The 24,020-nt window shown below is 38.1% G+C and overlaps 1 long non-coding RNA gene across 1 annotated transcript in view; it reads right to left on the bottom strand.

Annotated features, from left to right (window-relative positions):
* Nucleotides 1-4,699: 4,699 nt before the first annotated feature.
* LOC120322813 overlaps nt 4,700-24,020 on the bottom strand; it is a 34,474-nt gene continuing 15,153 nt past the window's right edge. The window contains exons 2-3 of the long non-coding RNA XR_005562739.1: nt 5,357-5,516; nt 4,700-4,912 (exon numbers count right to left, since the gene is read on the bottom strand). This is a non-coding gene — a long non-coding RNA (uncharacterized LOC120322813). The remainder of the gene's footprint in view (nt 4,913-5,356; nt 5,517-24,020) is intronic.

Below are 24,020 nucleotides of genomic sequence, written 5' to 3'. Positions count from 1 at the left end.
AAAAATACATATTTTAAAATACCTCTGCAAATATTACACCCTGAGTACTGTCGTGAATATTGCTGAAATATTCACAAGGATAAGAAGGGCTTAAGCTGATGAAAAGTGATTACCTGAAAAATGTCATGACTGTACAACTCAATAGTCCGTGAGCAACTATCCTGCTGCGGAAATTCCTGTTCCTGAAATGGAGGTGGTTACTGTTTCCTTCCATCACCGCACACCACTTGCTGGGGAAATTCACCTCCACCTCACCAGACTTTGCTTCAGCTGAGCTTGTAGAAGTCAGGTAATTTTTGGCACTGAGTATCTGTACATCACCTTAAGCTTTCTTATGTCAAAATGTCAGTAGCACTCGGTACTTTTATACTGCTTAATATTGGTATTACTGTTCTTTTATATGTCAGCCTGAAGATATAATAATATCATAAAGTGGTCCAGATGTCAAGGTATGTCATTACTATATAATAGTGGGTGCAGTTTTCTCTGCTCTCCTTAGACTTACAGTAAAAATTGACATATTTCCTCAGAAATCATTTATTACTTTACACATCTGATTAATAACAAATCAAGACATACATTTAGAGAAAAGGTCTGTTGGACCTAAAGATTAAATAACCAAATGAAAGCAAATGCTTAATTGCATTATTTACTGTTAGAATAATATTTCCAGTAGTAAATTTTTGTTTGGACGATCAGAGGGAAAGCCATTCCTGGCTTGAAGGAAGACATATTAAATTTCTAATCTTTATTGACTACTTAACTAAAAATATAAGAAAGCAAGACTAATCAGGATGATTCAGTGTGAAGAAAGCAATTGTGTCCTTTTTTTGTGGCCATGCAAATTTAAGCAAACCATAAAGTTTTAGGCAATTATGTGTAGGTTTATTAGAACAGAATTTTTGCAGTTTGTGACAACTGAGTAATTATCTTTAGTAGATAACCTTGTATGAACATACACCAGCTTGTATGCACTACGTAATATAGAGGTCCCCAGAAACTATCATATTCTGTACAAAATCTAATATATAATTTAAGCCAGATATTCAGACCAGCACCTCATTTTGAGCAAGCATTGTCTTTTGTGCTTAATACATACAGGAGTATTGAGGTATAATACTAATTATTATCCAGCAAGAGAATCTCACTACTGTTAATTATCAGTGAAGTAAAATTTAAGTGACATAATTATCTTGAAGAATATCAGCAATAAGAACGTGCCACCCTTTATTATATCAAAGGCCCCAGTAACCAGTGTCCTGTCTCCAGAAGTGTTAATGGGCAGCAGAGAGACTCCAAAGCCTCATTAGCACTAAAATGGGTGCAATAGTTTGTTTCAGAAGCAACTGGTTAAAGCACTGCAGGAGTTTGATTCATCTCCTTTTAACAGTAGTCATCTGCAGTGTAGATGGCTACTTCTGAGATAACTGTCTGGTCTCCCCATGCAAAACTAGTCACTGGAAGGACCATAAATATTAATTTCTGATTTGCAGCCTTAAAATGTCTGCTTCTCTTCAGGGACTCTAGGGGCAACCTGCAGTGACTATCTTAGACAGAGACATTTATATGACTCCCTCCACAGGACCATATATTTTAAAACAGTCAAATGTCTATACATGCAGGTAGGACAGGAAAGCCAGGGGCACTACATTCATCTTCTCTGCAAACAAATGCAAGTGAGGTGCCTTAGGTAAAACAACTTCATTCACACTCATTCATCTGGTCATGTAAACCATAGCCAAAACCAACAGAGCTCACAGTATTTGAGACTAAGAGAATTCACCAAGGAGCTTCTTGTTGTCTGGCAAACACTGGTGATGAAACAGAAGGATTAACAAGAGTGATCTGTACATACAGTGAGGATTTTAAACGAGCAAATTTTGACAAGCTGAGAAAACTATATAGTGAGGCAGGCTGGACTGAAGTGCTTAGGGAAGGGAATGCTTGAACTGGATTGTTCTGAAGTCAAAAGTGCAAGAAATAGTATGGATTTTTAATCCAAAAGCTGTCATGAAAGGGCTCAGAATCAAGGTGGACAATTAACAACATCAAAAGTATATCAGAAATAAATAGACACCCTTAGTGAAATACAGAAAGAGACCAAAGATTTTCCTGGAGGGCAAAAAGAGTAGACTAAATTTAAAATTGCTGAAAGATAAGATGAATTAGATCTTGTACAGGCAATTAAAATAGTAGATTTTAAATATACCCATATAAACAAAACAAGAACCAGAAAAGAAGAAGGCAGGTCTTACATAGCAAAGCTGACCTTACTTGCTTTTTTGCCAGTATGTCTTGGATAAATAGGACAAAATGCGTTTTGTGTTCACTGGAAATAGATTATATCGTAACAACATGATTTTTTTAAAGACAAAAATATTTTCTTTTGTTATCTTTCCCTTGCAAAGCCATAGCTTTAATCCACATGGATGTTGCTTAGTCCCTTTCTATTCCACACAGAGAATCATCAGTTTATGAAGAGGGGGTTGTATATAAGAACTGAAAAGAGGATAGTTAGAACATAGATGACGGGAATTTGTGCTGAAAATAGTCCTAATACTGGAGGGAAGTATGCAGCAAATTTCCCCCAGGAACAGTTTTGGTCTATCTCAATCTCTAATTTAATATTTTCATGTAGTATATATTGTCATGCGAAAATGTGCATATCCTAATGAAATCTGATCATGATGCAAAATTGAGAGGCAACATTAACATAGAAAATGATTTGAATATTGACAATATAAAATAGAATCACAGGATATAAAAGAGAATTGGAGAAAAGTTAGAAGATGGAATCACATTTAACAATTTCAAGTACAAAGCAATAGACAAATACAAGACAAAGTACAGGAATGTCTGCTATTACATGGGTGTTCATCAGATGACCACAGAACTATGTGGTGCATAAATGATATTACCATGAAAGAGGCAAATGTGATTCCAGGAAGTGTCTGTACCATACAGCAAAGCTCTGCCTGGACATTTTGGATGGACAACCATTCTTTGGTGTAGTTCTGGCAGTCATTCCCTGCAGGGGTCATTCCCTGCAGGCAGACATGGCTTCTAGTTGCCAGGTTTTGCTTTCGCGAGCCTTCACTTTCCTCCAACACTAGCCTAGGAGGTTCAAGACACCCTTAAAGTCCACTGAGCTGAATCCAAGGCCCAGAATAATCAATGTCTTTCACAATCATGCTATAAAATCAGTGCTCTGGTGGGGTCTGTTCAGCATAATCCTTACATACCCTTCAAACTGAAACCTCATCCCACCACACACACACACGTGTACACACACGCAGAGTTGTGCTGCTGCTGATGTTTTAGACTCACAGTGTCACCGTGCTGTCCTCAAGGAGACCCAACTCAGGTACTGTGCAGTGTGTACACGAGCACTCTGTGCTTGAGGAGGTTTTGTTTTGGACTGTGTGGATGCTGTGCATCAGTGGAACTGGAGGTCATCTGGAAGCATGCCTGCAGACACAAGCATGGACACAAGATACCTGTGGACATTCAGGATCAGCATCTATTACCTTGCTACAATCTAGACAGTGACTGGAACACACTAGTTGCTTTCCTAATCTTTGTGATGCAAAGTCTCAAAGCAGCTCTTGCAGCTACCATGGGGATACAGTCATTTTTCCTTTGGCTATCTTAGGAAAGTGGGACAGTTGCTAAAATACCAAGTAAACGATTTGTTGCCTCTTTACCAATCTAAGGGAATACCTTGCTAAATAAGAGAGGTGTGGGACCACTGTCTTTTAGCTAGTTACTGTGGTACTTAAGTCAAAAGAGATAAATTACTAATTCCAAATGTAAAGCACAGTTGTAAAGGTTTATAGAAACAAAGAAAAACTGGCTAAGATTCTGGTACCGATATAAGAAAAAAATCTCTACAATCTGTTTTGTAGACACACTAGGTCTTGTAGACATACCTGTACTCTGGTAAACACACAGGGCCAGGAAGTGAGTTTTAACACCAGACCCCATGGTAGTCCTATTAAAAATTTTGAGGAAACTAAGCAACTCTGGCATGATAGGGAAGTGCCTGCATGGATATGTAATTGTTTGTCAGCTTCCCCCTGGCTCTGCATTTGACCACTCTATCTTATTCTCTGCAAGATGAAAACCCAGACGCAGTTTTGGGAGTAGTTCAATCCAGAAATCTAATCTAGCAGTCAGTTAGAAAGAGACTATCAGGTTCAACTGGATATCAGGAGAAAATTCTTGGATATCAGGAGAAAATTCTTTACAGAGAGAGTAATCAGGCTGCCCAGAGAGGTGGTGGATTCACCATCCCTGGAGATTTTTAAACGCAGATTGGACGTGGCACTGAGTGCCATGATCTAGTAAATGGACTGGATTTGGACCAAGAGTTGGACTTGATTGTTGCGGTCCGAAAGAGAAGAGGGGACAGGACACGAGGAAGGGTGCAAGCAGACTTGTTTATTCAGCGTGAGCCCGATTCTTAAACGTCCCGCCAGGGAAAAGGGGTAGAACATCGGGTGGGCTATCAGACAGACAAATGGGGGAGCAAATCAGAACAGGGCACAGGCAAAAGGGGGAGGAGGAAGCCTGGGCATGTGCAGTTGTGCACTGTGTAGCATGAATACAGTGAAACCACATAATAACAGTAAAGTCCATATGAAAGTCCTGCCAATTGCTGTATGCTTTTCTCCATGCCTGGAACTGTTCCCATCCTGAATCTTGCTTCTCTACACTCGATGATCTCGGAGGTCTTTTCCAACCCAATCGATTCTATGATTCTATGATTCTAACTCCCAGCAAAGTCTTCTAATAGGCTTTGTACCCTTTTGCTTCCCAGAGAACACAATACAAACCCTGCAGTTTCATACTCCAATGGTATGACAGTGATAGGCTGCCACGTAGTCCTGAAGTTATTTCAGAGACTCTGTGACTAAAAAAAAAAAAAAAAAGACACAAGATAATAATTATGTCATAGGATCTTGTGGGCAATATGTAAGATACAGAAGAGACTCAATGCCAAGCAGTCTGTAGGTGTACATGACTGATTTCTCATGAAGGGACTGGACCAAAGCAATGGGGACTTCTGTTAATCCGTCCTATCTGTCCTCAAGGTCAAGCATTGGTCCCAGTCCTCCCTTTTTTCACCAGCATAGATGTACCCCTCTCTTCACTGATTCTATCTCTTTGTCTGCCCTTCTAACCTGTTGTATCCCACAGTGTAAACCACCTACTAGTACACCGTCCTAACTCCTGTGGCCAATACTGTTTCCTTAGAGGTTTCCAGGGAATTCGTTCAGATTCAGACATCCTGCCCAAAAATTACTTAGTTATATGAGAGATAGTTTTCCTCCTGCTGATTTAGGAATAGACTCACCTTTTCAAGGAAGGAAATGTCACACTGCCAGATCAGGTGTCATCCGTACTTGGTTGACTTTGACTTTGCGTGGAGTAAAATATCTTCCTTTGTTGGGACTCTGTTGCATACATTTCAGTGTGAAGTGTCTCCATCTACTGAGCTTCTATTTTATATCAACCTGTAAATAAGATAATGTACTACTTACAAACATTTACTTGAGTTTAATACACCCCACTTATTATAAATTCTTGACTGACACAGGAAAATGATATTATCTGCCATTTTGGATGAAAATGAGTTTGAGGTTCTTTTTTATGAGAGGAGACAAAAAAGTTTGGCTTGGGTAGCTTAGCAAAATGAGAAAAACTGTAGCATAATTCAGGTTAGAAGGGATCTTTGGAGGTCGCTCAGTTCAATCTCCTTCTCAAACAGGCAGACTAAATTCAAAGTCAGATTGGGTTGATCAGGTTTTTGTCCACTTGAAGTGAAAGTATCTCCAGGAAATGAGATTCCACAGCCACTCTGGGCAACCTGGTCTGGCACTTGACCATTCTCCTGTAGATTGTGTTTTTTTCTCTTTTTATCCAGTCAGATTTTCTTTGTAGCTATTTGTGCCTCTTGCTTCTCATCTTTATTTCTGACTGTGAAGAAGACTGTCTTCTTTATAAGCCCCTAGTAATCCCCTAAGACTTTTTTTCTGGCTTAACAGACCCACATATCTCAACCTGTCCTCATATATCGTGTGCTCCATGTTGAACTTGAAGATACAGTATGTCTCTTTCTGTCCTCTGTTTTGATTTTTGTAGAATCAGTTTTAGCATTTTTGGCTAGGAGAGAATTGTCTAGTGCTATCTTAATCAGTTTCTGTCTGCAGTGACCTCATCAGTGTGGACAGGAGAGGTCTGAAGATTTAGGGAACATTTGTGAAATCGTTACTTGAATCAAGAATTAATTCTAACCAAATACATGTAAAAGTTCCCTAATCTGTGGCATTCAGAGATAAATTTAAAAAAATATTTATGGCTTGTAGGAAATGTACATCGCCAAAAAGGAAAAAAAAAAAAAGGAGAACTGCAATGTCTCAGTACACTCCTAGAAGCTGATGCCTTACAGGAAGCCTTTATCTTTAGCAGTGCTGTACCCATAAGCCTGAGAAGAGGAGAAAAGATTGTAATATTTCCTTCTATCCTCTTGCAGAAATGAAGTGCTTTATTCTGTTTACTCCTAGGATCACTTCATTTTTTCACTGGTAATTATGAAAGGAAAAGAGATAAATGAGGCTGACACGGGTCTCTAAGACCATGTATTATACCTGGGGTCCAGAATGAGCCATGTGCAGACCATCATTAGGCAGATTGTGAGGAAGAAGATACTGCATTTCCTGCATTAATTCTATACTTCGGAAAAAAAGTATGTGAAATTGAGACCTAGTGATTAAAATTCAAAATCTCTTTCTGAAGTGGAGAGATACAGACAGAAAGAGTTCACTGGGATGAATTTCTAGCTCTTGGCTATTGCTATCCTCCTTTTTTGAGAAGCTCAACCTTTGCTAAGGAAAGCCTTAATGCAATGCTCTGTGTTATTGTGTTGAAGATCCTCTAGCAGCACATTTGGTTTGACATTAAAAGGAAAATAATTCAGCTAGGGAGCTGTAGAAAGCTTCTGCCTGCTCTAAAATTGCAGCTATGCTTACTGTGTTCTCTTGATATTAGTGATCAGATCATACTCTGCTTTTGTTTACAAATAATTTCCTTTTGAACTAACAGCATTGGTGCTTCTAATATTTTTGGCAGATATAATCATGTTTCTTTTTCATGCCTAAGCTGATCAACTGGAAATTAACCTTGGTGGGCAGGTTCTCTAAGGTGATTAGCATAAAGGACCCTTGTTAGCAGCATGAATTTCAGGAGCATTTTTCATTCATATAAAACTGTTAATACAGATCACATTGTACAGTTAGGTTCTATGATTTTTAGGAACTCAGACATTTTCTGTAGGAAAAAAAGCATTTCTCTTTCTTTTCAAGAAAAAAGAATACTGTTGGATTGTTTTGAATATATATCATTTAACTACCTCATTAGCTTCTTTTGACTCCCACCATGAATACTTTTCTACCTAGAGAAAAAATGGATAGTATTATTTTAAAGCAAATACGTGCTCTGCACTGGGAAGAGGAAGATTAATTACACAACAGAACCTCAGTATTTGAAAACCTGTGACCCAAACTTCTCCCTCTAACAAACCACTTCTTGTGCTATTATCTTCCACCTTTGTATTGATTTGCATTTAGCTGCAAATCCTTGATGTCACCTAGTTGATTCAGACAACCAAATTTCATGGCAAAGCAATGGTGCCCTAGTATTCTATAACATACTGGAGTACTTTTTCTAGAATAACATTAAGAAAAGAAACATGAACTTGCATCTCTAGTGTTATAGCACTGCTATAGTGTGCATACTCTCAGGTACTGATGCATTACTTGACTTAGGAAAGTTCAAAAAAAGAAGAAAAGCAAAACAATTTATGAACTGATTTGTGAAATCTATATTTAGAGTTATTCAGAAAGACAAGATGAACTCCCAAAACATAATTATATTTTCATAGCTCATTCAGTTAAGCAGCAATTTGGGTTCAGTAGGACTTTAGTTTATTCCTGAATGAATTTGCTCATAATTTGATATTAGATTGCCAAGTAATACGTTATTCTCTACTGTTTTCAAAATGTGAGGTTATAGCTTAATATATAAAGAATGAAAAGGGTCAAGTCTTTGTTCTCTTGTCACTATGACCAGCAAAAAAAGGAAGACATCCACAACACAACTAGTCATGCCAGGCAGTAAGACAGTAAACTATTTTCCCCTCTGTTCTTGGGAGTGGTGCCTTTTTCCAGCACTGTACCTACATTTTGAATCATGGTAATTCTTGTATTTATTATTTTCCTTCAAGTTCTAGTCACTGGCTTCTTCCTCATCACTGTATTTTATTCTTGATTTCTTGTCTTACGGAATTTCTGAAGACAAGGTAGGAGTAGAAACACATCACTTGAGTTCTCCAATGGCTGAAGCAACCTACCAGGCACTCATTAATTAGAATAATTAAGGAAACCATTAAGGAAACATTTGTAAGACACTTGCTTCTGTAAATTATGTACTGCAGATCCAATGGCAAATACAGGCAGATAATTTTGCTTGCAGAGGACTCTGTCCTCTGTTTTCCATGTGCATACATTTCAGCTGTAAACTTAGGCCAGGCTCTGTCTAGCTTTTCACCCACTTAAACTGTTATTTATTTATTTTACAAAGAGCTAACCGAAACATTATTGTTGTATTACCCTTTGCTTGGGAGTGTCAATTCTCTAGCTACACCCTCCATGTCTACATCCCTCCCAACAAAATTGTTGATATTTAACAAGTATTACAGAATGATAGAGGATGTTCACCCACCCATTTTCAAAATGCTTTTGGGAATAATGTGCTCCACTTGACAGGGCATTCCTGCTGAATGAAGCTTGAAGGAAATAATGTCAGCTTATGCTCTTTGTCTTTGTTAACAGTCCCCTATTTTCCATTAACATTAGCTGTGTACAAAACCCAATATTGAAAGATGATTGTGTGCTGATTTTCCAGACTGGCAAGCGGAAAATTGGCCAAATATATATTAAGAGGCACATGTTAGACAGTGTTAAGCACTAGCAGTTTAAAAAATTTGTAAAGACAAAGAGGCACATCCATCTTCAAATGATGGACTTTCAAAAGGTGATCTATTGCTGAGGAGTCTCACTTGTCACCCTTGAAGAAGCTGCTTTACACCAGCACCATCATGAGCAGCTTCCAGCCCCAGCAGTCAGTGTGGATGCAGAAAGATCAATGAGCCTCTCATTGATACATTTGTCAGCATTCTGGGTTTAATGAACTGCCTTTTCACAAACCCTATGAGAATAACAGTCCTATGGGGATGGTTGTTTGCAGAGATTAGTTACAGAGCTTGGTATACATGCAAGAGCCTTGTCAACAGCAAGGCTCTTGCATATAACAAGGTTGTGGGCTGTCCCACAACCAGAGGCAAAGTCAAACTTCTTTATCAACCCCTGCCTCCCACTCCCCCGTAGTTGCATCGGTGCTATCTGTTTTTCCATTACACTTAGAATGAGAGGAAAGGATGACCATGCTGGAGTGGGAAGTGGGACAAAATAAAAGGTGACAGGCTTAAAACCTCCCATTCTTCCCTTTCCAGAGGCTAAACATACTGTGAAAATACAGAACTCTTCAGTCTGGAACTAAGGGTAATTTAAAAAGTCATGTAAATGTTAGTTAAACTGAACTGCTAATCACCAAAACCTGCAATAACGGAATAGGGAAATTCACTGAAATGAGGGATAGAGCATCTTAAAGCACATTTGAGAAAGTACATCTTTACACAGTAGGCAGTGAACTTCTGTTGCCACAGGGAACTATGGGGCAGATGGTATCAGCAGCTTCAAGTGAGGCTAGACAAATTCATGGCCAGTAGTCTGACAGCCAGATGATGTTATTAAGATTCTGTGAATCTATGATTCCATGATTCAGATACTAAAGAAAAGGAGCAGGGATGTGCCCTGTAATACAAAGAGTGTGGGTTATGTTGATGTGTGAGGGAATGAACTCGGGAGGTGGCAAGGCTCCTGTGCGCTCTCCCACTGCTGCGCTCAGCGATGGAGTAGAGGGTTAGGTGGACCACTGGTCTGATCCATTTCTTATGTACCTAGGACAGTAGAAATAGAGGAATCTGAAATTTCCCACATTTGTAAAGCACTTATGTGAGATACAGTTTTCAGAATACATCCCATACCATATTGCTGAGATTCAACAAGGTGAAGTACTGGGTCCTGCACTTGGATCACAACAACCCCATGCAGCACTACAGCTGGGGAAAGAGTGGCTGGAAAGCTGCCCAGCAGAAAAGAACCTGGGGGTGCAGTTCAACAGCCTCATGAACACAAGGCGAGAGTGTTCCCAGCTGGCCAGGACAGCCAGTGGCATCCTGGCTTGTATCACAAATAGTGTGGCCAGCAGAGAAGTAATCCTCCCCTTTTACTCAGCACTGGTGAGGCCATGCCTTGAGTCCTGTGTCCAGTTCTGGGCCCCTCACTACAAGAAGGGCAATGAAGCTGGTGAAAGGTCTGGAGCACAAGTTTTATGAGGAACAGCTGAGGGGGTTGGGGTTGTTTACCCTGGAAGAGTGGTGTCCTGGTTACAGCCAGAACAGGGTTAATTTTTTCAGTAGCCAGGAGAGGGCATGGCTGGGACCCAGAGGTTATTCTATACCACCTCCCATAATTTCCTGGGGACAGGGGAAGGGGTCCCTTTTGGGTCAGGTAGTGTGGCGAAGGGAGCAGTTGGGTGTTGTCGGGGGTGAGAACTCACATGTGAATTGTTCATTTCTTGTACGCTCTTTTATTGATATTGCGGCTGTTACTGTATATTTCCTTATCTCATTTCTGTTCCCAGTAAATTGTTCTTATCTCAGTTCATGATCTTTACCTTTTGTTCCTCCAATTCTCCTCTCCTCCAGTTCTTCCCCTCCCACTGCAGGGCGGGGAGGAAGGGGGACCAAGCGAGTGGCACATGGTTTGGAGAGTCTCAGTGGGAGTACTAAACTGGGGAGTACCATTCCTAAACCACAAGTGGTCAGGTATTGGAAGAGGCTGCCCAGGGGAGTAGTGGAGTCACCATCCCTGGAGGTACTTAAAAGACATTTGGGGACATGATTTAGTAGTGGACTTGGCAATGCTGGGTTAACAGCTGGACTTGATGATCCTAGAGGTCTTATCCAACCTAAATGGTTTAACGATTCTGTTATTGTAAGCATTGTCCACTCAAGACCAGGAGTCTGAACTAACTTCTGATTTCTGCTTGTCAGCCAAGCATAGCTGTGGCAAGATCTGGATTGCAGTTTGGAAATGTGACTGTGGAGACTAGTCCCACTCTCATTAGGCTGAGGAGACAAGTCGTTGCACTTGATGAGGTTGCCTTAACAGCTTCACAAAGAGCTATAAGTGATTATGTTCAGAAAGGCTGTGAAGGGAAGCTAGAGCCAAGTCCTTGTCAGTCTAAGCATGGAGAACATCCTTCCTGATTGCTTCCCTTGGCTGCAAGAAAATTGAGAGTAAATGTGATACTTTAATACTATACCGCTCTGCTTTGTAAGACTGCTTTGAAGAAATTCTGATTTGCAGCAATAATCACATAGCTAATGATTTTTTTTTCAATTGAAGAGAATGAGCATAATCTAGTTATAACAACTTTAGAAGACTGTGACCAGTTTTTACACCAAAGCCAAACAGTATGACCCAGCTAATTATAGTTCTGACAGCCTGATATCAATCTGGAAAAATTAATGGAATGACTGATACAGGACTTGATTAGTCAAGAATTAAAAGAGAGGACTATAATTAATACTAGCTAACAGAGGTTTACTGAAAATAGATTTAATCATACTATGTTGTTTCTTCTTTTTCTTTTTTTTTTAATGAGATTTTGTGTTTAATCTATACAGGTAATAGAAAAAAAAGAATGACCTGGTATGTCACAACAAAAAAAATACACACATATAAAGTGTACTGAATATGTACATGATACGTAGTAAGAGCAGGATAAACTGTTTCACTCACAGTGTCCAAATGCAGTCATAAATTTGGAATCACCAGGGGCTGGTGGTTCTTACTGGTTCCACAGGGTTCATCTAGGGCCCAGACTTACAACAAAATTCTGATTCTAATAAGGAGGTGTGAAAGCAATAAGTAACAAAGAATAAGACAGCAGAGTTGATTGCTCTTAAAGTGTGCTGAACATGTGCTTCAGGACAGACTGAGAGAAACTGTATATCTGTGGGACAACAAAAGTGTAGTTAATGCTTGAGAATGGGGGAATCTGTCCTGTTGGGCAGTGGTTCTGAAAAGAAATCGTAGATCAGTGTTGCAAAGATGTAACTGTGAAGTCTGATTGTGGCCAGTTGTAACACATGGTGCAAGCTGGTGAGAAAGCTCAAGCAGCATTGCTGCACTGTGTAGTCTCCCTTGATTTCTTAATTTTGCCTCTGTAGAAATAGCTTTTCTTTTATGTGCTTTCATCTGCTCACTCTTTCTATGGTATATCTCTTCTACCCTTAGCAGCCTTAGCATGCTGGACACTTTCTGCACAGACCCAGCACAAGTTTCTAGGACAGACAGGATGAATCATGTTCTGGAAGAGCCTGTTTCTCTTCACTGAGAGAAGATGAAATCTAGGAACTGCTACAGACTAAGCCCCTTCCTTTTATTAGAGAGCTAAAATTGAATAAAACTGATCTCGCTTGATAACCAGAACTTTAGACATACTTGGAGACCACAAATCCTTTTGAGTGTGATTGGTGTCTGGCACTGAAGTTGATTAAGATTTCTTTCTAGTCAAGATAAAATAACAATACTTGTTAAAATGCTTGTCTGTGTTCTCTGGAGCTGTCTGTGATCCTTCAGACCAAAAGAGCTTACAATATTGAAATTAATATATTTTGTACCACAAGCACCCACCATATGACATGAAGGACAAAGATAATGTGTTACAGAAGACTAATATGCTGCAAATTATTTTCAAGGGTTTCAGTTCAGCAGCAGAAACAGGTAAATTAGATCATTTTTAGAAATGCATTGAAGGAGTTTTGAATTGAGAAGCCGAAAGAGCATTTAGACAAAATTCAGCAAAACAAATGTATTGCAAAACAAATGTATCACAAAATTCAGCAAAACAAAGCTATGTATTGTAAAAGATGAATTGCTGGTACAACATGAAAATATGCGTGATACTATTTATTGTTCTAATTGGCTACATCTTGATAAATGCCAGGAAATGAGTGATCTCTCATCACAGATGCTTTGTGAGTTTGGTCGTGGTGCATCATAAGCAATTTTAACAGCTGGGTATAGTTCTTATAATTCACTAACTGAAACAGCAATTTTTTGGAATATTTTTGATGACATAAGTTAGCTCTATGGTTAGAGTGTTGCTTTTCCTCAGGTATATTGCAGATGCATAGACCATACAGTAAAAAAAAATGTATTTCTTAAGTGAAGTCCTCTCTTGCTGAAGTCAATACATCATCTTCAGTGGAGGTGGATTTTCATCCACTCTCTCTACTACTTCTGATTTTTATAAACATTGGATAATTACACTGAACACAGTAGTAATACTTGCCTGTGCAGAGTGCGACCTGTGTGCGGAGAAACTGGAGATCTCTCACAAGGGAATATTTACAGAGCTTGCTTGGGGCTGTCAAGAAAACTGTTAGTGTTAGAACACTTTAAAAACTCTTAGCAGAAAGAATTTGATTTCAGACAGTTCCAAAGGTATGGAGAGGATATTTGAAATATTTGATTCCATTTCTTGCTCCTGAATATTCATCAGCCTCAAAAGAAAAAGTCATAAGATTAAGTCCGTAACTTTAGGAAATCCATAGCTTGGAATGACTGACTGGTAGAATGGCAGACCTTAACATATAGTGATAAAAATCGTGAAATTCTAATCATTTTGGCCTCAAACTTCACCGAGTTAATTCACCTTCCACGTAAATACGCTACAATTACATTGTTAATTAACTAGAGTGACATACATTTCAATTACATCTTTAGATCCAGCCTCTTGCCATTCAGGGATCAGAAAAGTAATGGCTAAATTAAAAAAAATATACAATCAGAGTTATTCAGCTTATTGAGCTACTTGTACCAGAAAGTGAAGCAGCTAGTAAAGTATTGAGAAGGTTTAGTGATAAAAGTGATTACTGGTAATAGAAAATAGCTATGGCAATCTGAATTCAAAACAAACATGTACACTGAAAAAAACCCAGATCTAAGCAGTCAGAATGAGGCAATTTTTAGAAGGCTTTCACAATCTATTTTTAAAATTTTGTAGACACAAGTAAAACTAGCCTATAACATCTTCCTTGTGTCCTTGGACACAAGACATGGAACTGAACAGGACAGAGAATACTAAAAGAAGTTGGGTTTTTTTCCCTGAAGGAGATAGCTATATGTAGAGATAACAGAGCCCCACAGCAGCATTTAGATTTTAAAATATTTTGGAAACAGTTGTATCAATTTGTTGTCCTCAGTTTAAAGGATGTTGGACCAGTGAGAAGCATGTGTCTTAGATGTAGGGAGGCAATGCTCCTGAAAGACTTTGAGTCTGAAGAAGTTATAAATACAAATAAGAGGAACATCAGTGCTGATATGTGTTTTGAACGCATATTACAGGCAGTTAGTCAGAGATATATATCATTCCACAGCTCATGAGAAGGGAGCAGGTGGGGATTTTTTCTTCAAAATAAAGCAACAGTGCATACGTTTAAAATAAAACCTCCAAGTCTCTTCGATATTTATCCCATCTGGAGAAGAAACTAATATGAAAAATTTGGTTACACTGTGCACCTCTATGCAAACAGATGATTGAAACTTTTTGGTAGCACGGAAGTAAACTTTCTACAACCATTCCTCCATGCTCCCATTCCTTAACGTAATTCACCACATTTAATATAATTAATTTGGAAAGAAGGAAGTGCAGTTTTCCCAAAGGAATTTCCTGACTGACAGCTGTTTTACATAATCAGTGCAGAACAGCAGTAGTGGAGCATACTCCAGCTATTACCTCCTAATGGACACTTACTTTGCTTTACTACTGTTTTGCTCAGTAACATAGATAGGGAGATTCAATTTAAATTCCTCCCCCTATAAAATTAATTCTTTAGCTAAGTGTGTACATTACAGAACCTTTTGCTCTGGGGCAATAACGAGCATCCAGTGCCCTGTCAGTCTGCAAGTCACCTACGTATTCCCCAGAAATATCAGCGACACAAACTGAGTATAAGTTAAAAAATCCTCCTTCCCAACAAGAAAATAGTAACATCTTAGATACTATTAGCTTTGTGTAACTGTAAAGTAAAGAAAATACAAAGACTCCAATAATGTTTGTAAAACCATTTGTGAGTATTTAATGAAGAAACTATATTCATTTTAATAATTAGTCAAGCCTATTTGATTGAATTTTGTGAGGTGAAATGGAAAAGCAATATAAGAAAAAGCAAATAATAATTTGACACTTCTTTGTGGCCAAGTTTAGTGAGGAAAGGTGAAGAGTAGTAAATATATAATAAATCCAATATTTGATTTCTCCTGAATAAAGTTTACCTAATTTGTGTGAGGAAAAGAATCATACTTTTCCCTCTTGCCTCATATAATATACAGGTAACTCGTGGAATGTGTCTTTAATTTTTCATGTTTGTTTTAAATGAAAAGCTGTATGTTTTTCTAATGTATATTTGAAAAGAACCATCAGCTTTGTAGGACACTGCACACTGTACATGTAGATGTTCATCAGTAGGTGGTGCTCCCAGGGTACATCATAGTCTAAAATGCAAATTAAAGAGGGTTTACTGAGGAAGGAGAGCTCTTTGGGTTTTTTAATATGGTAACCGAAGAGTAGTTAAAGTGCAAAACCTCTAAAAAGATTAAATATTATACTAAATGATTTTTAAATCCTGTAAAACTACATGACCACTAAACAAATATGGAAGATATGCAGTTTTCAGTCTGTTCTTTTTCTGCCAAATATTCACACAACAAATAGTTCACTCAACTTACATCTTGACTATGGAATTTCTGTCCATGTGCTTTATTGCCCAGATGTCATTCACATTTTCTGAGCACGTAGGTATCAAATCAAATTACCTACATGATTTTCTGAGTTGTTAAATGTTTAATGTGTTTTATTAGCAATTGTGCACTTTAGGTATTCTTTTTTAATTATATCCTAGAATTATGGCACACACCATGGGATTCTTAAAAGTCCTAGAATATTTTCAACATTATAAATAGCAATAGTACTTAACATTTTCTGTTGGATTTCTATGCTGTAGGCATCCTTCATTCAACATATGTTTGCTTTTCAGTGTTGTTGCTTGAATTTGGTGACACAAATATCGTCTCACACATTCTTTATCTGATCAGAGAGCATCACACAGGGAATATAACTTAGTACATTCAACTTCAAGCTTAAATGGCATTGGCAGAACATCCTACAAATTTTTAATGAAATATAGAACTAAAGTTACAGTTGCTGCTGAAAACAAATCACGAAGATAGAATGTCCCAAATAGCTTTCAAAGAGGAGGTTGGTTTTGTATTTTTGTTTTTGGTGGGTTTTTTAGTGAATAATGGACTTACTTTGCCTGTTTATATTTCTGTAGCAGTTCAACAATATTTGCACAATATCCTATTTGTTTATACACAATCTGAGGAATATAGTAATTTGCAAACAGTGTAGTGTGTTAATTATAGTAGGTGCTTTGCCTATTTATGTACTTGAGCAGCTTGAACTAAATTGAGAGAATAAAACAAATGAGGCAGGAAAGTCCAATTAAAAGTACATTAATCAAATGCTGCCCCAAAGCCTTTCCTCTACAATACATATTGTTCCACTTTATGTGGAGTGCCTGTTTGATGTCAGTTGTCCTTCTGTATCTAATGCAGTATCTTGTTCAGTCAGTGTGCAGTAATAAATGTAATTGTCAAGTGTCTGGTTTTGGATAGTTCATTTTATATTTTTATAGATTTTATAGTTCATTTAAATTTTAAACCATTCTTTTTTTTAAGATTAATTATAACCAAGGAACAAAAAGAAATGAGAAAGTGACTAACATGTTAAGAAATGACTGTTTGAAACACAGGCTGCTTTTGCTTTACCATAGTTGCAGTAGACTTCTTCTCATCTACACTGGAATAAGTAGACTCTGTTGGTTTTCACATAAAATTCAAACCAGAAAAATGCTTCAACAGAGCACTTAAAATTTGTTCCCTTGATATCTGATGAAAAATATTAGCTTGACTCAGCTTCTGTATAATGCCATAAATCAAGAATAGGTCTGTGGGAGTCCATGTGAAAAGTTTATTTTGCTGCACTGACGCATCTCTTTATAAAAAAATGAATACTTGTGGCTGTGCTGAAACACAAATTAGGTAGTCAAGTAATCTGAGAGGTGGACATAGAATTCCACTTCTTGCCCCATTGCAACATCTTTATATGATACCAAGCAAGACTTTTAGGACCAGATCTCAAAAAGAATAAAAGGGAAAATTAAAACAAGATTCATACAGAATTTAGGATCTGAATCTGTTCTGTCTCATCCTGGGAGTGCTTCAATTCCGTTAGGCTTTTGTGTTCCTTATATGCCTAAGCCACACTCCTGTTTAGAGCAGCCCTGCTTCAAACAAGGCTGAGCAGTTTGGTGTCTTCTCAGCTATAAGACCATCCAGGAAAGAGGCAGTTTGTCCCTGGGAGGGAGTTTGTCTGGCAGACACTGTCAGCACACATGCATGATGACAAAATTGGGCTCCCTGCAGAACCCCACTTTACCCACTGCTGAAACACAAATTCCGCAGGGTGGTACTCAGGTGCTGCTATAGAGAAAGAGAGAGAAATTTCCAGAAAATGGCACATCAAGTTCAAATATTTCATTATCCATACAGGGCTGCAAACTCCTCAGAAGAGTGACTGGAGTTTAAATTCTCTCAAGCTGGAGAGAGATCTGGAATCAGACCTTGGTTTAGGTTTTTCACTGTAAGACAATTTTAAAAGGTGAGTCCCTCAGCCTTCTCCTCTATGGGTGAGAAAAAGGGAGAGAGAGAGGTTCTCTGAGTGAAAGGGGTGTAGGAGCCTGCCTGTGGATAGTTAGCTGTGGCTGTGTCATGTGCATCTCTGTGTTTGGCACGGGAACCAGAGACAGGGTGGGATTACAGCTGCACGTACTCTACTCATTACCTCCTGTGTGTTAGTGCTACCTGGTGCTGCACTGAATGCAACAACTTTAGCTAAGTGCCTGAAAGCAAGTTCCACCAAGTGCATCCTTTCGATCCCTTCTGAGATACTTTGCCATGGGCACATCTTCCTCCAGTTTCAGCTGAGCCAACTGAAGAGTTTTCACTCCACTTGTCCTACCCTCATTCCCCTTTGCATGCCCCCTCAATACAGACACACCTCCCTTTCTCTCCTCTTTATGGCCTCTTTGCACCAGAGGTCTCCATCCTCATCAGCCTCCCGGCTGAACTGCTTATAAGCCATTCCTGACAACAAAGTCAAAGTGGCAAAGGCCTAAATCAATCCTGCTCAAGCCATCCCAGATAACTGCACTGAAGACAAACTGAGGAGGGTTCATATGAACAGGTCAAATAGGCAGATTTAAGGCATGAGTTCTCTCTAGGAAGCCCTGCCTGATAAAAGAGTTCTTGCGGACAGAGGAAGGAACATCCAAATAAATTTTGGTAGGAGACTTAAAAGTATTGCTTTACATGGGCATTAAATCTGGTCTTTAATCTTTTTTTTTTTTTTTGCTTTTAGCAATGCCTAATTTGCTGTACAGAAAAGAAAAAGCAGTCTGTTCATGATTTCTATTCAAATGACTTACAAAATCATTTGCAATAGCTAAGTATTCAATAACATGCAATAATATTAACTACTGAATTTCTCTTCAGTGAGATCACTTTCAGGAGGATACTTCTGACTTCTGAATGAAGTTAAAAGAGCTTCATCACAAAATTTTATATAACTAGCAATGCAACTACTATGGTGTTGCCATAGAATATTTGTAACTGGAGAAATAGCATCCCATGCTAAGCTAAGCCTTCCGTGGGAGAAAGAGGGTTTACTGGGGTACATGTTCCCTATACATAATAGATACCATTCCACAGGATTAAAACTGTGGACTCCTGAACAGTAAGTTTAAGCCTTCTGACTTGTTTTTCCTAGTTATCATTAGCAGCTATCTTAGAAATATTTCAGAGATCGTGGTGTCCATGTTCCCTGGTTACAGAACATGGAAACTGAACAAGTTTAAGGCAGATAGCCCTGAATAATGAGGCTTGAATAGTACCATCAACTCAAAAAGCCCTTAAAACAACTATTATAAAAATCTGTGAATAAATAGCAAGATAAGGTCATTACCAATTAATTTTTTTTCACCATATGAAAATCTAAATTAAAAAAGACAGGTATATTGTGTCCTTACTGAGGATAGGAGTAAGTAAAATACACTTAGGTTTATGACTGTTGTTTTCATTAGTAATTTCTTCTCTACAATCTGGTTTGTATTAAAAAACAGAAAAAATGGTTGATAGTACTTTATGCCTTAGGCTAATTTGTTTAAATTTGAAATATTGTACTGAACTAAAATTAAAACATATGCTCTGTGCATATGTTATGTGGGTGCAAAACATTTTATACATGAAGTATTGCAGATAGATATTCTTCTCATAAGTAAATGAAGATGGTTTAAAAAATGTATATCTAATTTCTTTCTAAGGATATGCGGGCTAAGCAACGTGCCTTGCCTCTGTGGTGCTTTAAGAAGAGACTCATAGAGAAGCTTGAATCAAATATTTGATGCAAACCTCTGACACTCAATGAGATATGTCAAAGTAGCTTTTAAGTTTATTCTTTTATTGCCACGTCTTGAAAAAAAATTCCAAAACCATTGGCAAACATTGAATTTATATATTTATATATTAATTCATTCTGCCTCCTAGCACAAAATAGAACTCATTACATATTTATAAAGTGCTACACCCATTCCTCCAACATTCCAGCAAAGCAGTTTGATTTGTTGTTTTGCAGAAAGAGAAGACCGAGGGACCAAGAAGTTAGGAGGACTTGCTTGTAGTCACAGAATGGATAAAATAATAGAAGCAGAAAGAAAACAGAAAAAAACTTGACTGCTTGTCTTCCACAAAAAATGAATCATTCTCTCCAGTGCTATTATTGAATTATAAGAGAGTCTTATATTCTCAATTTTTCTACCTTCATAGGATTCCCTCATTGTCCAGCAATGTTTTGCTGCTTAATCAGCTCAAAGCTAATCAGAGGCAGGAACCTACTCCTCGGGCTATAAAATCCTACTGTGTTTAAACTGAAATAAGAAACAATTATTTAAATGACAGAGAACCAAAAATCAAAGTTTCTCTCATGAGGTAAAAAAACACAGTAGGAGGCAACTACTGAGCCATACATGTGCCTTATATGGCTGTAAGCTTCAGATGTGTGCTTGATTTTCCTTGTCAAGGCATAAAAACCCCCTACCTAAAAACAATAGGAACTCAAGATGGCAAAATAAAATTATCATCCCACAGAATAATTAGCTTTCCACAGGATTTTCTGAACCTTGCACTGTAGATCAATGTTCTCAGTGTGCCCAGAAACTCTGTTCTCTGAATGTGCTCCTTGGCCACCATGCTACCTTGTTGAACTATGTTATCCTGCTAAACAATATATCTTCCCACGATACATCCACTGTTTTATTTGGCCTGTAGACCTGTGCGACTCATTCCTTTTACAAAATCCTAAATAATGAGGTCATGCCCTGCTTATGGAGCGTAGCAATTACGGTTTCTGAGAATATCGAGAAGATCTAATCCCATTGCTTTATTCTTGACTGCCAAGTGACTCCAGTCTATATTTCAATACAAAAAATAAGAGTTTCAAAGTGGACTAAATATGTTTTTCATGGTCAGCCAGTCTTTAAAACTTGCCCTGAGCAGGGCTGTGTGTCCATGCTGGGTTACAGGCTTTCTCTGCCACAGGCTGTTCCACCTCACACCTGCCAAAACTTCTCTGGCAGCATTTTGAGCTCCAGGCTGTGACCCAGTACTAGTCATCTGTTCCTCTAGGCAGATTTTATTCAGCTAAAGCCCTGGATGTCTACTGCAATGTCCTTTCCTGAGGCAAGCAGTATCAGGTTCCACTCTGTCTTCTCTCCCTATCCCAGGTCATTTTTTCTCTCCCCCTTCTGGACCATGGTTATTGAGACAGCTGGAAAAGCTACATAGAAATGTCTATCTGATCACAGGGCAGACAACTACGCACTGGAGAACGTAAAATGTAAACACAAATGAGATTTATTCTGGAAGTAATAAACACAGTGGGTGTTTCTGCAGATAGCCAATGTATTTTAGCTTTGAGCTCATCCTAGCAACCTCTGTGCAGCAATGTAAGGGCAACCACTGACAACCAGAGATCCATCCATATGTTCTATCTATCCATAGAAATGGGAATTATTTTTTTTTTAATCTTAAGTCTCTAAAGACAAATATCTACAGTCAATTGATGGGAAGTATGTTATTTTTTGCATGGGTTTGCACTATCTCAAAATTTGGGCAGAAAATTGTTCTACTCATTTTTTTTTGGTTTCACTATTCAAATTAGCAGATCCACTTCCTATGATTTGGTACTTTTTCCATCAATAACACACAAATTCCATGGAAACATGCCAAAGATTTTCTTAGCAACCAAGCTTCTTGCCCGATATACACCATTAACTACAACAGTATGTTAAAAGCTTACAATAAACCTATCTTTTTAATTTAGAATTTCATATAGTGAAAGAAGATTCACTGGTAATGAATTTAGCACAGTTTCAGGAGAATTTATTTATTTTTGTGGAGGCTGGGCACTCAAGAGATGTCATGGTAAAAGCAGGTATTGCCATAAAGGCAAATCTGCTGGGATCAGCCCAATGACTGTGAGTTCAGGTAAATTAAAAGCACTCTTACAAACTGATGGTATGGGCCCACCCATGATTGAAATGTAAACTGATTCATACCTTTTAAGGGCATAATACTGCTGCAGAAAGCATCCTCCTCCATCAAAAAGTAGCAAATTCCATTATGAAAGATGGGATTTTGACAAGCTGTTTCTAGTTCCAAGAGGGTAACCATTTTGGAGAAGAGTATGCAGACTCTGGTCACTGCTTTTTAAGTCTCTGGAAGGTGCAGACTAATCGGATTTTCAGAAAACAGAAGTTGTAGTTTTTATGTCCTCATATTTGGTAAAGTAAAATAGAACAAAATATCACAAGTTCTATTCTATTTATAGAGAATCTTTTTTATCTTTGCTTAGAATAATCTCCCTTGACTTCACAGTCTTTGAGTTAGACCCAGGGTGCAGGTTGATTGTATATGAAAAAGAATTATTTTTAGAAGCATTGTATATAACTGCTATGAAAAGAAATAAACCATCAGTATCTGAGGTAAAGACTGTCACTTGAACTCAGCTTCTTAGAGGCTTGCATGGCATGCTTTTGTCACAAGCTAACCACCCATTTATGCTGCAGCATCAAAAAACTTACAGACCTCTAGGTCTCTCTGTAGGTATCAGATGGAGCTAGTATTTAAATATCTCTCCAACAATCCTGAAAGTACGTGTCCATGAGCACAAATTTTTCAGGCACTGAGAAAAAGAAACCACTGGAAAGTAGGAGAATTATAAACAAAAGAACAAGAAAATGCAGCATAAAGCCTTATCAGCTGAAGATTTTAAGTAGCCCTTTATTCAGGCCTTCTAAATAGTTTATGGACAATGGCAGCTATAGTGTTCTCATAGGAGGAATGACTTCTCTACTAAATCTGTTTGTTGAAATTTAATGATATGCCTCCATGTACAATTCTCCTGATTTGTGCCTGCTGTTGGCAAGTACAGTACATCACAACAACTCTTCTTTTTACAAGTGACCCACAAGATGTAATGCAACCAGCTGCAGTATAGTAATGTGGAATGACTTAAATGGCTGTGCTAAAGCTTGCAGCAAGTTAGATGTTCTTAAAACTCTGCAAAGCTGTGCAAACTAGTAAAACAAAAAAGGTTAATTCTTGTTTTAGCAGGTTTTATTGCAAAGTTATTAGAAAAGTAAATATTACATGTAGTGTTGAAGACAAGGAACACTTCAGTTACCTGGAGCCAAGTGGCTTGAGCTGCGCTCCACTACAATCATTACGGGTCTGTGAAATCATACTGGTGCCAAATGTTAGCATGGAGAATCATATCTGCCTGTGTTATGGCATGGTAATAAAATGCAACGGCCACTTCCAGCCATCTCTGCTATTCACTTCTGCTGCCAGGGGATGGGAAAAGGGCTTCCATAGCCATTTTGACAAACACACTGGCATGCCTCAGTACACTGTGCTTTTGCCAGATGATGTTTCTAACCTTCGTACCTTTGCCACAGAGGTTTAAAATGACCTTGAAATAAGAGAGTCTCTTTTTTGTTAAGATTCGGTCTATGTATAAATTTCTGAAGTAGTATTGTAGAAAATAGTCTCGTAAGTAAGGAATGTATTTTCAGCTCCTAGTCTCCCAAAATACAGATGGATATGATTTCTTACAGATTTGCCACATATAGAGAGAAAACACTTCTGCAGGAATTGAGAGAAAAGTCTAACTTTTTAATCCATGCGATATTTGCTGGTTGTCTGAAATAAGACTAGTTTTCTGCAATAAAACCAGTGTTTGAGATAGAAAAAGAAGATAATTCAGACTGAGCCATGCCAACCCTGGATCTAAATGCTTTTAAGGCCAGGGAAGAATTCTCTTCTTTTATGCACAATGCAGAAGTTCAGTTGTCATTAATTTCAATTAGAAGTTGATGAAGTTCTTTGGTTTATTACGCTGTCATTTGAACTACATTTTCAAATTGCATCAAGACATTAAATATTCTCAGAGACAGTAACTGCTCACAGGGGACTTTGTGCAGTGCAAGACACATAATGAAACCTAACTCATTATTTTTATTAATTATTTGTATTACTTTAATGCGTAGGAGTTGTAGTCATGTATCATGACCTCATTGCATGATGCAC

The sequence above is a fragment of the Pipra filicauda genome, unplaced genomic scaffold (assembly GCF_003945595.2).
Source record: "Pipra filicauda isolate LSUMZ 115617 unplaced genomic scaffold, ASM394559v2 scaffold157_size4220110_pilon, whole genome shotgun sequence".
In the NCBI taxonomy this organism is placed as follows: Eukaryota; Metazoa; Chordata; class Aves; order Passeriformes; family Pipridae; genus Pipra; species Pipra filicauda.
The sequence above is the reverse complement of the archived record's forward strand: the minus strand, read 5'-3'. Positions and strand labels throughout refer to the sequence as shown.